This window comes from Ostrea edulis, chromosome 6 (genome assembly GCF_947568905.1).
Source record: "Ostrea edulis chromosome 6, xbOstEdul1.1, whole genome shotgun sequence".
NCBI classification, from domain to species: Eukaryota; Metazoa; Mollusca; class Bivalvia; order Ostreida; family Ostreidae; genus Ostrea; species Ostrea edulis.
Genome location: NC_079169.1, coordinates 54,264,021 through 54,279,583, shown reverse-complemented (window position 1 = coordinate 54,279,583; position 15,563 = coordinate 54,264,021). Strand labels below are relative to the sequence as shown.

The 15,563-nt window shown below is 34.4% G+C and overlaps 1 protein-coding gene across 2 annotated transcripts in view; it reads right to left on the bottom strand.

The window, feature by feature from the left end:
- The window catches only part of LOC125646956 (beta-1,4-N-acetylgalactosaminyltransferase bre-4-like), a 66,046-nt gene that overhangs the window by 34,087 nt on the left and 16,396 nt on the right, over positions 1 to 15,563 (bottom strand). The gene's annotated exons all lie outside the window — the stretch shown is intronic.

Sequence of the window (15,563 nt, the reverse complement as noted above, 5' to 3'; positions counted from 1 at the left end):
AATATAGAAAACTAATGAAAAATTAAACCATATCTATGGAACTTGAAAATTTTGGTCCCAATGGCGTCGATTCGAATACTATCGCGTGGACATGTATTTCTCCATTTTGAATCTCGTGTACCTATGTTCACGTCGTTCTGAGATGTTACATAAAATCCATAAACGCATGTAAATCTTATTTTCTTCATTATATAGGCCCTGTAATCACTCTTGGTCTCAAGTAACGCAATTGTACCTTGTCTCCTCCTATGTTTATGTTTAATCTCGTATACACAAAATCACGTCGTTCTGATATGCTGCATAAAATCCGTAAATGAGGAGACAAGGTACAATTGCATTACTGAGACCAGTAAAGGGCCTATATAATTAAGAAAATAAGATTTACATGCTTTTGTGGATTTTATGTAACATGGAGAAATACATGTCCACGCGATAGTACTCGAATCGACGCCATTGGGACCAAATTTTCAAGTTCCATCATAGGTGTAGCTTGGGTTCGAATATTACCGAGGCAGGGGGTCTGGGGGGCTGTGCCCCCCAGAAGCTATCGACATTTTAACAACGTAAAAGGTTTTTTTTTTTTTTTTTTTTTTTTTTTACCGAGGCAGCTGCCTCGGTTGCCTCAATGGAAGCTACGCTACTGTCCATAGGTATGGTTTGATTTTTCATTAGTTTTCAATATTTTCCTTTTAAGCATGTATATACGTGTTACCTATAGGAAGAGCTCCGCTATCACGACCCTTCGGGCCGTGAGAAGGCCTCGCCCTCTATCATTTAATAAAGGGTATTTAATGTATGTTGCTTAATATGTCTTATGGCGTGACCGTGTTTAAGGGCGAAGCAAAAAATATTGGCCTTAGTATCTAGACCCATAACAGGACAAAAAATATCCCGAAATATTAGCACCTAACGTATGAGGACAGAGCTCAATCAAAGTATTCTAACTTTAGACATTTTTGATATGCCTATTCATTGAACGCGGGAAACGTCATGCAACTGATGTAAACAGTGCATTGTGACGTCATATTCAGCGTCGGTGTTTAGAAAATACACAAATATAGGAAACATTGTAACGATACATATTCGCGTTTTAAATCGAGGAGTGATTATATATGACTAAGAAAATAAGATTTACATGCTTTTATGGATTTTATGTAACATCTCAGAATGACGTGAACTTGGGTACACGAGATTCAAAATGGAGAAATACATGTCCACGCGCTAGTATTCGAATCGACGTCATTGGGACCAAAATTTTCAAGTTCCATAGATATGGTTTAATTTTTCATTAGTTTTCTATATTTTCCTTTTAAATATGTATATACGTGTTACCTATAGGGAGAGCTCCGCTCTCAGGGCCCTTCGGGCCGTGAGAGGGCGAAAGCCCTCTCACACAGACCATTTGTTCGGAAAAAATAAAAAATAACCTCTGATGTATCCAGGGGTCCGTGTTTGCCCAACTATCTATTTTGTATTGCTTATGGGAGTTATGAGATTGATCACTGTTCGTTATTTTCACCTTTCATTAAGAGAAAAAAAAATTGAGAAGTACATATTCATTAATGTTGATTATATGTGTAAGCGGGTGCTTACTTTTGAAAGACAATGATAATAAATACAGCATGTTAACATATTTATAAAAAGATGCACTGAGCCCAGACTTGCATATCCTCATGCAGAAAGAACAAGAGCCACGAATAGCCAAAAATGGCCCTTAGTCAGAACTTGATATTATTCTCGGGGACAGAAGCTAAGAATATCTATTTTTCAAATATGTTATCCTTTTTCCGATATCATTTCAATCTTTTTTAGTTATTGACGTTCAAAGTACCCATTGTTTTTGGCCAGATTTTTATTGACGTCACAATTTTGCAACGTAACGTCACAATTTTACAACGTTTCATGCACTTTTAGGTGAAAGTTTTCTAGGTATCAAAGTGAATTTGCGGATTTATTGGGTGTGTGTGTGTGTGTGTGTTATTATTATCCCACATGTACATGTAAACACGCCGTAAATAATGACAGCCAGACTTCGGACAGCAGTGTTGTTATTTAAGACACTTGTTGCTACATGTATAACTTTGGACAGTGAGTAAACATTTTAATCCTATGTTCACACTTGTATTTTTTGCACACCCATTTCAATTGTTGCATAAAATTTTGTGTTTTGCCATATTTACATTTATGGTGTGTGTGTGTGGGGGGGGGGGGGGGGGGGGGGGGGGGGGGGGGGGGGGGCTAATAGGGAAACTGTTACAAAAGTAGCCGTACATGTACAGAATAACACAAGAACATTTAGTTTAGTCATATGGAGATAATTTATTTCACATAAGGCTAAGAACATTTTTCACATGATCTCATAATCAGGTAAAATATGTTCCATTTATTTAATTTTATTTATTTAGTTTCCTATCCGGATCATTTATTACAATGATATAAACCTGTGTGTATTTCAAAATCCCTTATCATCATTATACATGTAACTCCATAATATTTATGAAATTAATTCATTTATTTAAAAAGATCTTATTTTGATACTGCTACGTAATAGAATCAAACTCCCTCCTCCCATATATTTGGTTAGTGTCATTGTGCAAACGAAATTAAGCGGAGGTTACCAATAGAACCTAATTTTCACATAAATAGAAATAAGAATTTTATCAATCAAGAGGTTAACTTCATGGTGAATTAACACATCTGTAGTTTGGCATCCGCCATGAAAATTTGCTTATTTTAACACTTTCACATTTCTTCCTGGCATTAGGTTTAGTTCTTTTCTTACATAAAATGCATGAGGGAAACCCTTTTCCATTATCAGACACTTTCTCCATATTATAAATACTCAAACTAAAGTGTGGTTTAATAATGTGTTCGATTCTTCCTTTTATAATGCTTAGTAATATATTGCTTAACCATATTGGGTAAAAAAAATTTTTAAGAATGCATGCATTAACTTTTACTTTAGGAACGAGTGCCATTTATATGTTTACTTCTATTTTAATCAGTATTAATAATATCTTCTTTTTTTCCCATTTGTCATTTTTTAAATTTTGTTATAACAGTTATGATTTTGCATATTTGCTGATGAGACTGAATTTTAAATGATAAATATAATTGAAACAATTAAATATACACTATTTTCGGTAACATTCTTTTTACTCTTGTTTTTCATTTACGAATTATTTATTATTATCCTTTTTTTATTAACTGCCTTGTATTTTGCTAATTAGATCTAGTAATGTAACTCTGTCAATGGATTTCATTTACAAGCAAAACAAGGTCCATATTACTAGATATATTTTTCGTATTCATATTTGTACATGTATGAATTTCTATATATTGATTTCTTTTGGATGAAATATGCAATGGACCGGAATACCTGTGTACATGTTGAAATATAACGGTGCCCGATGACGTATGTCCAAATCGGTTGGCACGTAAACAACCGAACGAATGTTGTAGCTCAGAGACTTGTAGCTTACAGTTTATCCTTTGTAATGTTATGTGGACGCCTAATTTTTGTATGTTACCCATAGTTTGTATGATAACTTTCGCGGGTACGTTAAGGCAGGTTATGAAAATGTTTACTGGGATAAAATCCGCGAAACAATGTGACGTCATAATTGAAATAAGTATATCACTAAGTATATATTAAATTCCGATTTTATTTTTTATTTCAGTTTTATTTATGCATAAAATAAACCATGCAGCTACTAAGATCCAACGAAATTCGAAATGCTATACTGTTGTTGTGTAATTTCTGTCTGATCGATATGAAAGTAAACTGATGACATCATGACTATACATCGAGTAACGTTGGCACATGCAAGGAATTTGTTTATGTGTGTCATGCAAATATCGACAAAATGTAGAGTATTTGAAATATATGACATGGGATATATGGAATATATATGTGAAACGCTGAGAATTTATTGATATTAAGAAGGTATGTTGATATCATTCATTGACAACTTTGTTTAACGGAGAAAACATTCCATTTAGCATGTCGATCCGATTTTCCTCTGTCACAGACTGAAATAAAACTGCAAAAGTAGCACATTAGCCCGTATACTTTTAGAGACTTTTTATACACCGTTTGAAAGGTCATAAACTAATGTACACGGCAATTACTGATAGAATCCTCTGTTAAGAAAACTTTTAAAGAAAACTACATACCATCATGCAAAATGTAAAACATGACCTAGATGGTTTCGTGTTTAAATGTTCAATAATTATTTCTTATTGAAAGTGGTAGGATTCTATCAGTAATTCTGATATACTATGGGTATTTTACCGTCATTATCGCCAGTTAGACCAATATTTGAATCTTGGGATAATGTGTTACTTTTACATTTTCTATTAAGGTACCTCCATGATCTATTTATAACAGTCATGCAATGACGTCATACGGAAGCGCATGTTTGTCATGTTGTTATGATACAAAATGTTCTCATGTAAACAACCAAAATAGTTTTTAAGAGTTAGTAGCTCCCTCTCTCTATGTAAGACAGATTTTAAAAATTATGCAGTTTACGTGCATAAATGAAGCATGACCTGCCTTAACATACCCGCGTTAGAAATCTATTTATTATTAGATCTATATCTTCACATCTACGTAATCTGTCGAGTTAGCCATCCAACTCAAAGTCTTTTTTTGTACTGGGATAACGATTTCATCATGTTCATCAGTGCCAAGAAAACTGAATGTAAGGAGATGAATCATGTGAAGCCAGATATTCATTAAATTCAACGATCTTCAGATAATTAAAATATATATACAGTGTGATAGCGTATAAAGAAAATGTGTGGAAGTAAAGGCGTAGACGATGGGTGGATCTCATCTGGAGTGGATTGGAGGACTTAACTTCGTAATTGTTTGTTCAAATAGCTAAAACTATTTAACTAGTGCAAGGTTTTTGTAACTATTCCTAACATGGTTGCATATATATCCAGGTTCATAAATTGAGCACATAATCTATTTGAAATTTTGGGGCAAAATCGATCAATGTACATAGCCCGATTCCGACGATGGCGCGGATCCGATTTTATTTTAATAATATTGTTTGAAATAATCATATTTTAACTTTGAATAATCACTGCTTTCGTAAAAAGACAATGGAGCAATCCCCAACCATATTATTTAAATATTACAATTTGTATTAAACCTTTAGAATGGAAAAATATTCAGATTTCGTGCATGGAATGTGAAATTCCGGTTATTTGCAGAACATAAAAAGTAAAAATTCACATATCCCCCAGGCCTCGATCAAAAAAACCTCTCAACTTCTATGCAATATTTAATATACTAATTTACAATTCATTAATATTTATTGGATCGAGGCCTGGCGGTTATACAAAATTTTGGTGCATATTGTTGGAAATTATCAACTTTTACAAAAATAACACAACTGTTATGGGTTCCGCATGTTGTAATTTCAATATGCGTGCATTTTCGCGGAAAAAACACTGGATTTATAAAGAAGAAGGTCTAAGCTCTTTCATACCATGATGGGATTTTGGAATGAAGATACTTTATTTTACTAAAAATTACAGGGCCATATTTGGGTATTCGTGGCTCTTGTTCTTTGGCTGAAAATTTCTTATGTTTTAATGATTTAGACACCTGTCTATCCTTTGATGGAATACTAGTATATATGTATCTTTTAAAGGCAATTTTTTTTCCCATAACAGTCCATTTAAGGCGGATTATAGATCTACCTTAAGAGCTTGTACATTCTAGCTCACTTCAGCTAAAATCTCAAATGAACTTTTGTGAACAAAATTTGCCTGCTGTCCGTGAAGGGATACGCTGCACAACGACATCAACAGAAGAAATATTTACTAGTGTTTGGTCGTTCTCGTATCAACAGAAGAAATGTTTACTAGTGTTTGGTCGATCTCCTATCAACAGAAGAAATGTTTACTAGTGTTTGGTCGATCTCCTATCAACAGAAGAAATGTTTACTAGTGTTTGGTCGTTCTCCTATCAACAGAAGAAATGTTTACCAGTGTTTGGGCGTTCTCCTATCAACAGAAGAAATGTTTACTAGTGTTTGGTCGTTCTCCTATCAACAGAAGAAATGTTTACCAGTGTTTGGGCGTTCTCCTATCAACAGAAGAAATGTTTACTAGTGTTTGGTCGTTCTCCTATCAACAGAAGAAATGTTTACCAGTGTTTGGTTACCAATGTTTGGTAGTTCTCCTTTGCAAAAAGATGTCTATTCAGCGTGTTTATGTTGCTAAGTAACACAAAATTGGTTGTAAACCAATGGGTAGACAAAAAGGTTGGGATTTCTTTGTGTACAAAAGAATTTGTATTTTCTATAGTTTTGACATTCAAAATATCATATTTCAAAGCGTCCACTAAATATGAAACTGATCCATTCTACGGAATAAATATTTTTATGTTCCGTATGTTGCTTATACATGTTAAAATGTCTTTTATCAAGTACATAGGAAAAATGTATACCATGCTAAATATGGACAAAGACCCCGCTGGAATTGATATGTTGAAAGTCACACACGCACACGCGAGCGTGTGTGTGTGTAAATACTGGTCTGAATTTAGGTCTACTAAAGGTTGTGGTAAACAATAATCCATCATGTGATATTCAATTACCTTTTTAGCTGACATATGATCTTGACTTTGATCCAAAACCGATTATAAAGAAAAGTGTGATCTAAAGCTGTCATGTTTTCAACTGAAATTATGAAAAGAAGCTAATACCTATTCTAAGTCACTGTATATGCGACAACACAACCGACGATACTTCAATCCTTTGTCATTAGAAAAAAGAACTTTGAAAATCTTTTTACGTGCATTCATATTGCAAGGAGAGAATGATCATTTGCAAGTTAGAAATCTTGATCAGTGTTTTTGCAGTTTAGATTATACAATCAATATACCTACTACCAAGTGATCATAGACCAGAGTGGGAATTGATATCGTTTTTGCCAACAGGTATAATAAGTGTCTTATTATATAACTGTAATGAAGTTCTTTTGGATTTTGTGTAGGAGTAGAGAAAATGATAAATCGTAGAATAAATAAAAAGAAAATTTATTTAGCAATGAGATAAGAAATATAGAGATGTTTGAAAAACGAAGAAATCACACTTTCACATTCACACACCCATACTCTCTCACCGAGAAAGAAATATAAATTGGTATAATAAACCTGGCAATATTGACAATCAATATAACGTATAACTGTCAAGACAATTCAATAGTTAATACAACAAGTATGTCATTCCAGGCTGAAAATATAACTGGTAATAAATGTATTACATAATGGTTCGAATAGTCGCTAATTCCGCTAACTACAGAAAAAGTTAAACAGTAGTAAACTAACATTTTATCAAAAAGGAATTTGAGAAATTTGTATAAAACGTAATTTACTACTGTTTAACTTTTTCTGTAGTTAGCGGAATTAGCGACTATTCGAACCATTATGTAATACATTTATTACCAGTTATATTTTCAGCCTGGAATGACATACTTGTTGTATTAACTATTGAATTGTCTTGACAGTTATACGTTATATTGATTGTCAATATTGCCAGGTTTATTATACCAATTTATATTTCTTTCTCGGTGAGAGAGTATGAGTGTGTGAATGTGAAAGTGTGATTTCTTTGTTTTTCAAACATCTCTATATTTCTTATCTTATTGCTAAATAAATTTTCTTTTTATTTATTCTACGATTTATCATTTTCTCTACTCCTACACAAAATCCAAAAGAACTTCATTACAATAACCTACTAAAAATTCTTTAATTTAAACCATGATTATTAAACTCAAGTTAGACAATCAGGGGCGGATCCAGGAATTCTGGTTGGGGTGTGTGTGAAATTTTTTTCAGAGACAGGGGGTCTGGGGGCCGTCCTAAGGTCCCAAGTGGGTCCAGGACAAAGCCCTGGTGGGGGCCCAGGGGCGAAGCCCCCGTAAGCTCCTGAATTGATTTTAAGAGTAAAATTTGACCATGTAATTAGCCTTCATAGGTGAAGTTACACCCCTCTTACAAACAGAAACACACCTTTTTCAACAAATGAGGTAGAATTTATCATCAGTAAATTGCTTTCTAATCAAACTTATTTGCTCGTCATTGAGCTGTGATTTGAGTCCATCTATTTGTATTTCTTGGATTTGAATCCTGCCTACACACACTTCTTTTCATCACGTGTTCCACAGATGTTTCTCGTTGTTTGAATAAGAAGTAGATTAAATTTTTTTTGTAATGGACAATAAAAAATTAATGCATGATTTTGGGATTTATAAACAATTCTCAAGAAAAGCATACTAGTATTTCTATTTTAAAAAATCAACTTGGAATCTCTATACAGTTATTTATTTATGTGTTTACAATATTAGAGCAAGATATAATGCTTATTTATACATATATCCCCGAGTACCCAAAATCCGTCACATATCAGTTAGCGGAAAACACGCTGCAATACTCTCTGAATTATTTTTTTGATTTGTTTCTTGTTTGCTACACTTAGTAATGAACTTGAACATTGTTTTAAGTACAGTAGTATTAACAAAAAGTTCCCTTATTGAGCTTATATAATTAACACCACTAAATAGAACGTGTATCACATTCGTGTGTATTACGTCCAACTAACCCAACTCCGTCACCAGGGCCCTCTACAGTATGGCAACATTTTTGTCCCTGTTTCTCAAACTTGTAAACAGAGAAAACACATTTTAAGATTCGAAAAAAGTATTAAAAAATTATATCTTTAAAAAAGTATCAACAACAGAAATGAATAACGATAATATAACGTATTTTTATTTACATGTAATAATGTCGCGCTAACATTATCTCCGACGTGTAGTGCATCAGGGCAAATTTGGACGAAAATTTAAATATTTAACCCACATTATCAAATATAGTATATCATCTTTAACCCTTGACATAGACTTTCATAAAAGTGGCTGTCAGGTGAAAATATGCATGTTGTCGCTGCGACGCAGGAATCGATGTGATAGCGCATGAAAGGGAAGGTGCTTACTGATTTCACATAAAATATGATAGATATAATAGATTGCATATTGATTTATTGTTATTTGTTTTTGACATATTCTTGAATTGACTGTTAGGCCTTTAACTTATCGGCATTTCATTGTAGATTTTCAGCATGGAAAAAAATGACGTCACAAACACATACGTTTACAAACTGTACAGAGTTTCCCGAAAGTGATAGAGTTAGGGACCCTATGTATTTTGACATTCACCTTTTAGAATCAATTATCATAGATATGATTTGATTTCCCCTGTTTTTATAGTACGCACTGATTTGTAACCTAAACTTTGAAAATTTTAGGCCCCCCACGCACCTCTCAATCCGCCAGTGACAATATAATTATATATGTATATCGTTTTGTCCTGATTTTTAGTTAAAGACCAGAAAATATTGTTCTTCAAAATTTTGAAATTTTAATAGCATTAATCAATGCAACTGCGCATATGTTATAAGCGTGTGTAAATGTGATATTGCTTGTATTGATATTAATGAAAAGGTGAAGATAAAGAGCATTGATCAATCTCGTAACTCCTATAAGAATACAGAATCAAGAGTTGGGCAAACACGGACCCCAGGACACAACAGAGATGCTATGAAGTGCATAAGAGGACTAAGCATCCCCTGTTGACCGGCCACACCTGCCATGAGCAAAATATCTTGATCAGGTAAACGGAGTAATCCGTAGTCAAAATCGGTCTGCAGAGAACGGCATAACAGTTAGTATGAAATACTTCAGACTGTTTTTGTAAATTAGATCGTTATAAAGACCATCGACTTTGCAAAATGCTAAGTTTAAACGGGACTGTTGAAATTTCTGTAACACCAGCATATATGTATTTGTCAGTAGCTTGCTTCGATTTAAAAATAGATCATACGCTGAAAATTCTTTTGCGTATCGAATCAGTTAAAAGACATACACACGATATGCAGGTGATGGTGGAATATTACTAAATAAGCATGGGAAGTTGACGGTAGAGAAGCCAAAGTCATTCTGTTTGTCATAAATTTGAGTTATTTATTTCCAGCTAACATTGATTTTCAATATAATATTCAAATGTGAAGCAGAAACGGAACACTTTGTAGGATCTTTTATTTCAAGTTCACTGATATCGAATAAATAAAAGGTCGTCGAAATGTCTAAATGTGGAATTGAAGGCCACAGCAAGATTTTGTTTTCTTCTCATGTAGAAGTTTTTTGAAGACAAGATCACTTAAGACTACATGGATATTGTTAATGAGGAACTCCAGGATCTTATCATTAACCTCAAGGTATTTGTGCGTAGAATCACAGTAGAGTATTACAAAGTAATGTTTTGAATGAAGGATCACAAGGTATAAATATGTCGGTGTTATTCCATTTTTATTAAGAAAGCATCAGTCTATGAATTCAAAACCTAGTTTTTAATACATCGTGAGGAGTTGTACTTAAGTCATTATTTTTGACATTATTGATTTGGGAAAAGTTTTGTGGTGTCAAATTCACGAAAACTTCTTTGGAATTTAATGTAATATTTAGTAACTGTAAAGCACACTTATGGGTATTTACGAGGAACAATCAATAATTCTTTATTTCTCTTCCTATCCAGGGTTATGTTTTAGGTACTACTGTCGTAAGTAAAATCATCTTGATAAGTCTAAATTGAAAATGATTCAACATGGAAATCGGAAAAACGTTACTTTTCAGGGGCCTCTGTGGCCGAGTGGTTAGAGCATCGCGCTCAAAATCACACGGCCTCTCACCTCTGTCGGCGCGGGTTCGAATCTCGCTCGCGTCGGCAAGTGAGAAAGTTTCCCAGTTTACTTTCGGAAGGTCGGTGGTCTCTTCCCTGGTACATTATATTTGGGCTCTCTCTTCCACCAATAAAAACTGGGCGTCACCAGATAACTGAAAAATTGTTGAGTGTGGCGGAAAACATCAATCAATCAATCAATCAATCAATCTTTTCATTATTAACAAATTAGAATTAATTGATACTAGTAACTTAAATTCATGGAAGCAAATGAAATACAAACCATTAAAGGATCTTCTTAAAGTATACAGGGTTATTTTAGCTCAGTGTTATTTTCGCCCTTCTATCTTGCAGACGGTTTCGCAGCGATGGTCTAGAGGTAGAGCGTTTGTCCCGCATGCACAAGGTCGGGGTTCAAAACCCGCCCACGAAAGACCGAAGTCGTTAAAAAAATGGTAGTGACAGTTCCATCGCCAAACGCTCGGCATCAGGTGTGAATGTCACGGGTCCTCGGAGATGACCTTAAAAACGGACGTCCCGTGTCACAGTAGGTGTGGCACACTAAAGAACAATCACTGTTCAATGGCCGTAAGCGCCGAGCATAGACCTAAATTTGAAGCTCTTCACCGGTCTTGGTGACGTCTCCAGATGAGTGAAAAATTCTCGAGAGGGACGTTAAACAAGATACAATCAATAGTCAAGTCTTAAATTTGCCCAATGACAACGAGGGCGCAAAATTAAATCGGGAGGGAATCTTTCCCGGTATGAAGTATATTTGAATGTACTTATTAGTAATTAGTTGCATTTTATCGAGATTTACATAAGCGTAGATTCAATGTCAATCTGCAGTTTGGCTATGTTTTGTTGTTCAATAGTGTTTTATCATTCACGCTTGTTTATCGTGACATTGAAAAAGTGACGATAATGAACAGCGATCAATCTCAAAACTCCCACAAAAACACGTTAAAGAATTAAATGCCGGGATTCTGTACAGGATTTGAAACAGGGAACATTTCATAGGAAACGAAATTTGAACAGTGTCGATGAAAAGGTGAAGATAACGAACAGTGATCAATCTCATAACTCCTATAACGAGTAAAAAAAATAGAGAGTTGGGCAAACACGTACTCCCGGATATACCAGAGGTGGGATCAGGTGCATAGGGGGAGTAAGCATCCCTTATTGACCATTTAGTATTTAGGCAGTCAAATGATGTCCACACCACTGCACATATTCAGATGTACGCATATCACTGACGTTAGTAGATGGCTTATAGAGAATTATTTGGTAGGTTAATAAGTAACAACTGTCACTGTAACTCAACTTTGTGACAAACTGGATGATTTCAGTTTCTCCATCGTCAACTTTCCATATTCATGTAGCAATATTCCATTATCACCTGCATGTTGTGTTTATATCTCTCAGTGTGATCAGTTTTTAAATCAAGGCAGGCTACTGACAAACAAGTTGATGGTGCATGAGTTTCAACAGTCTCGTAAGCATTTCGCCAATTCTATGGTCGTTATAACGACCTAATTTGCCAGTACAACCTATAATTGGATCAAATACTATCTGAATTGTTTCATACCAATTGTTAGGCCGTTCTTGGCACACTGAATTTGACTAAGGATAATTCTGTTTAACTGATCAAGATATAGGATTCATGGTGGGTGGATGCTTACTCCTCCTGGTCTTGAAGGTCAAAGTTCTGGAGAGGTTTATTCTGTAAATTTAAATCACTTTGAAGCAGTCAGAGAGATTGCCAGTGCTACATATTTTGCCATTATTTAAGAATTGAAGGAAATTGGACAATCTATTGAAGACCTTGAAAGTAAGTTCTTTCTTTGATAATTTCCATTAACAATTCTAGAGTATGAATGGAAATATGAAAATGATGAGTTATAGTTATACATGTATGTAAGAGAAAGAGAGTAATGATCAAATATAAATGTATCCATAGTTTTAAAGTAAATTACACTGATATAGAATGAATGCTATGTATCGGTAGATATGATATCAGCCTTGATGTAAGACATTATTATATATGTTTACATAAGTGTGAATGTGTGTATTACTATATACAGGTCTGATGTGTTGTAAATACACCATGGACATGGTTCCAATTCTTTATTTTGCCTGAATCCACAATTCGGTAACTATTGTAATTATTGCCTATGATATTGTATATTAGCATTGTATATATATTCATAATTGAGATTTATTATATTCAATCTATTTTGCTTGAGTAAAATAGAAGTTATTCTATTACATAGTACAGATTAATTCAGTGTAATGCAATTATTTTATTACCTATGAAAAATGTAAGATATCTAGATTTTATCATAACAATGTGATAATTTATTTATGTTGATACTGTAATTGATATGTTGTTATATGTTTTTTAGGGTAAATATATATATATATATATATATATATATATATATATATATATATATATATATATTCTCTCTCTCTCTCTCTCTCTCTCTCTCTCTCTCTCTCACACACACACACACACACACACACACACACACACACACACACACACACACATATATATGTATATATTATATTCATCTTCAAGATCACAAATATAGAACCTAACAAATAAAATCAACTGTGTTGTGTCTGCCACACGGTTGCAGTATTACACAGAAAAGTGGATAGATTATGTTCAGAATGATGTTCATGTTATGGCTGATAAGTGATTTTTGACCAACAGAGAGGAGCACATGTCAATATGCCTCCATTTGTAGACCTTACAGGTATGGAAAGGGTAAATATTTAACATCCAAAGTCAAGCAATCGAACAACATTGCTTCTCTTTCAGTCCATGATTGAAAGAGCTATTCAGAGACTCAAGAGTTATAATTATTTTTATAATACAATGTACAATAACCTAAACTTTACTGCCCGTTTTCCAAAGCAATCGGAACCATCTGTCTACAACACGGAAATACCACTGTTATGTGGATGACTTCTCAAATTTACCTTGTAATACAAGCAATTGAAGGAAGGAATGACTATTTTTCAAGATTAGAAACTTGTTTAGTAGATATTAGTTCATGGGTGGCTACAAACTCGTTGAAGCTGAACCAGGACAAAACGGAGCTGATCATTTTCTCCTCAAAACATACTGCAGCAAAAATTCGATTACACCACCTTAAAGTTGGAGAAAACAACATATATCTGCATCATGTGTCAAAACTCTTGGTGCGCATTCCGATCCCTATCTCACTTTTGAGAACCAAGTGTCATCTATTATGAAGGCATGACACTTTCATACTGGCAATATTGGTCGAATTTGTCATTTCAGAAGTACAGAAGCGTGTAAGACTTTTATCAATGCACTTGTTACATCAAAACTTGATAATGCGATCTCTCTTCTGCTTGGAATCAAGAATACCACCTTGGACCGCTTACAGAAGGTACATAACACCCCAGTGAGGCATGTGTCGAGGACAACGACGCGAGATCATATTTTTCAAGTCTTAGCTGCATAGGCTTCCAGTACAGTATTGTCCACAATACAAAATATTGGTGTTTACCTTCTGCGCGCTGACGGGATGTGTTCACGAATATCTACAAGAACTCATTGACGTGTATTCCTTAGGGTACCTGTAAAGTGCGAAACGAAATCGAAACAAAACGAAACGAAATCTACCGAAACAAAACCGACCAAAACGAAACGAAACCCACCGAAACGAAACCTACCGAAGGAAACGAAACAAATTGTATAACCGAACTATTTCAATCATAACAATTAAAAATGGTATCAAATCTTAGGCCCCTGTGAAAGTTACCACATATAAATAAAATTCACCTCCCCTTTGATGTAGGATTTCGGTTTGACTGATACAAAGTTTAAAAAGTTGGAAAGGGGGAAGGGGGGTCAGCACAAAGTACATATCGGAAGTTGATTAAATTCCATGTGCAATTAGTTTCGGATCCATAAATTTCAGAACGGAGGGTTACAATTTCAGAGGTCTGAGGAAACACACTAAACGAGGGATGGGGTCGCCTGCGGTGGACCATCTTTGGGTAAGATACATTATTTGAAGAAGCTGGTGTCTGAGAAAGTTGAAAGCAGGAAAAACTCCTAACCCCTTATTTTATCTCTAACTGCTGAGGTGCGAGTACTTTCAATAATGGAAAAACATTAAATAGTATACCATATTATATGAATGCAATTCGGTAAGATATATATACATGTATTATTAAAAATTATTATTGATATGTAGTGAGTCTAAAGATAACTCTATACATTTAGGATGATGCTAAGACAGGGAATTGAAAATGGGACGGAAAACGGAAATGTGTTATGCAATAATATCAGGAGGAGGTCAGCATCTTGTAAAATCAAAAGGATTATGAACAAGGTAAGCAGAAATTACAAAGAGAACGGGAGGTCATACTTAGAATCCACTGTTTGATATACGACATACAAATACACAATATCCACATGTATACATAGATTTGTCTTTAGAGCAAAAATTACTGAAACATGTATTATGCCCAAAGGTGGATCCAACACCGGCGATCCCACCCTCGTTTAGTGTGTTTCCCCAGACCTCTGACTTATAAAACTATAACCTCCGTTCTGAAATTTATGGACCAAAACTATAATTACACATGGTATTTAATCAACTTCGGATACATACGTTGTGCTTAATCACCCCCTTCCAACTTTTAAAACTTTGTATCAGTCAAGGCAAAAGCCTACATCAAAGGGAAGGCGAAATTTATTTATATGTGGTAACGTTCACAGGGGCCTAAGGTACCGTTTTTAATTATCATAATTAAAAGA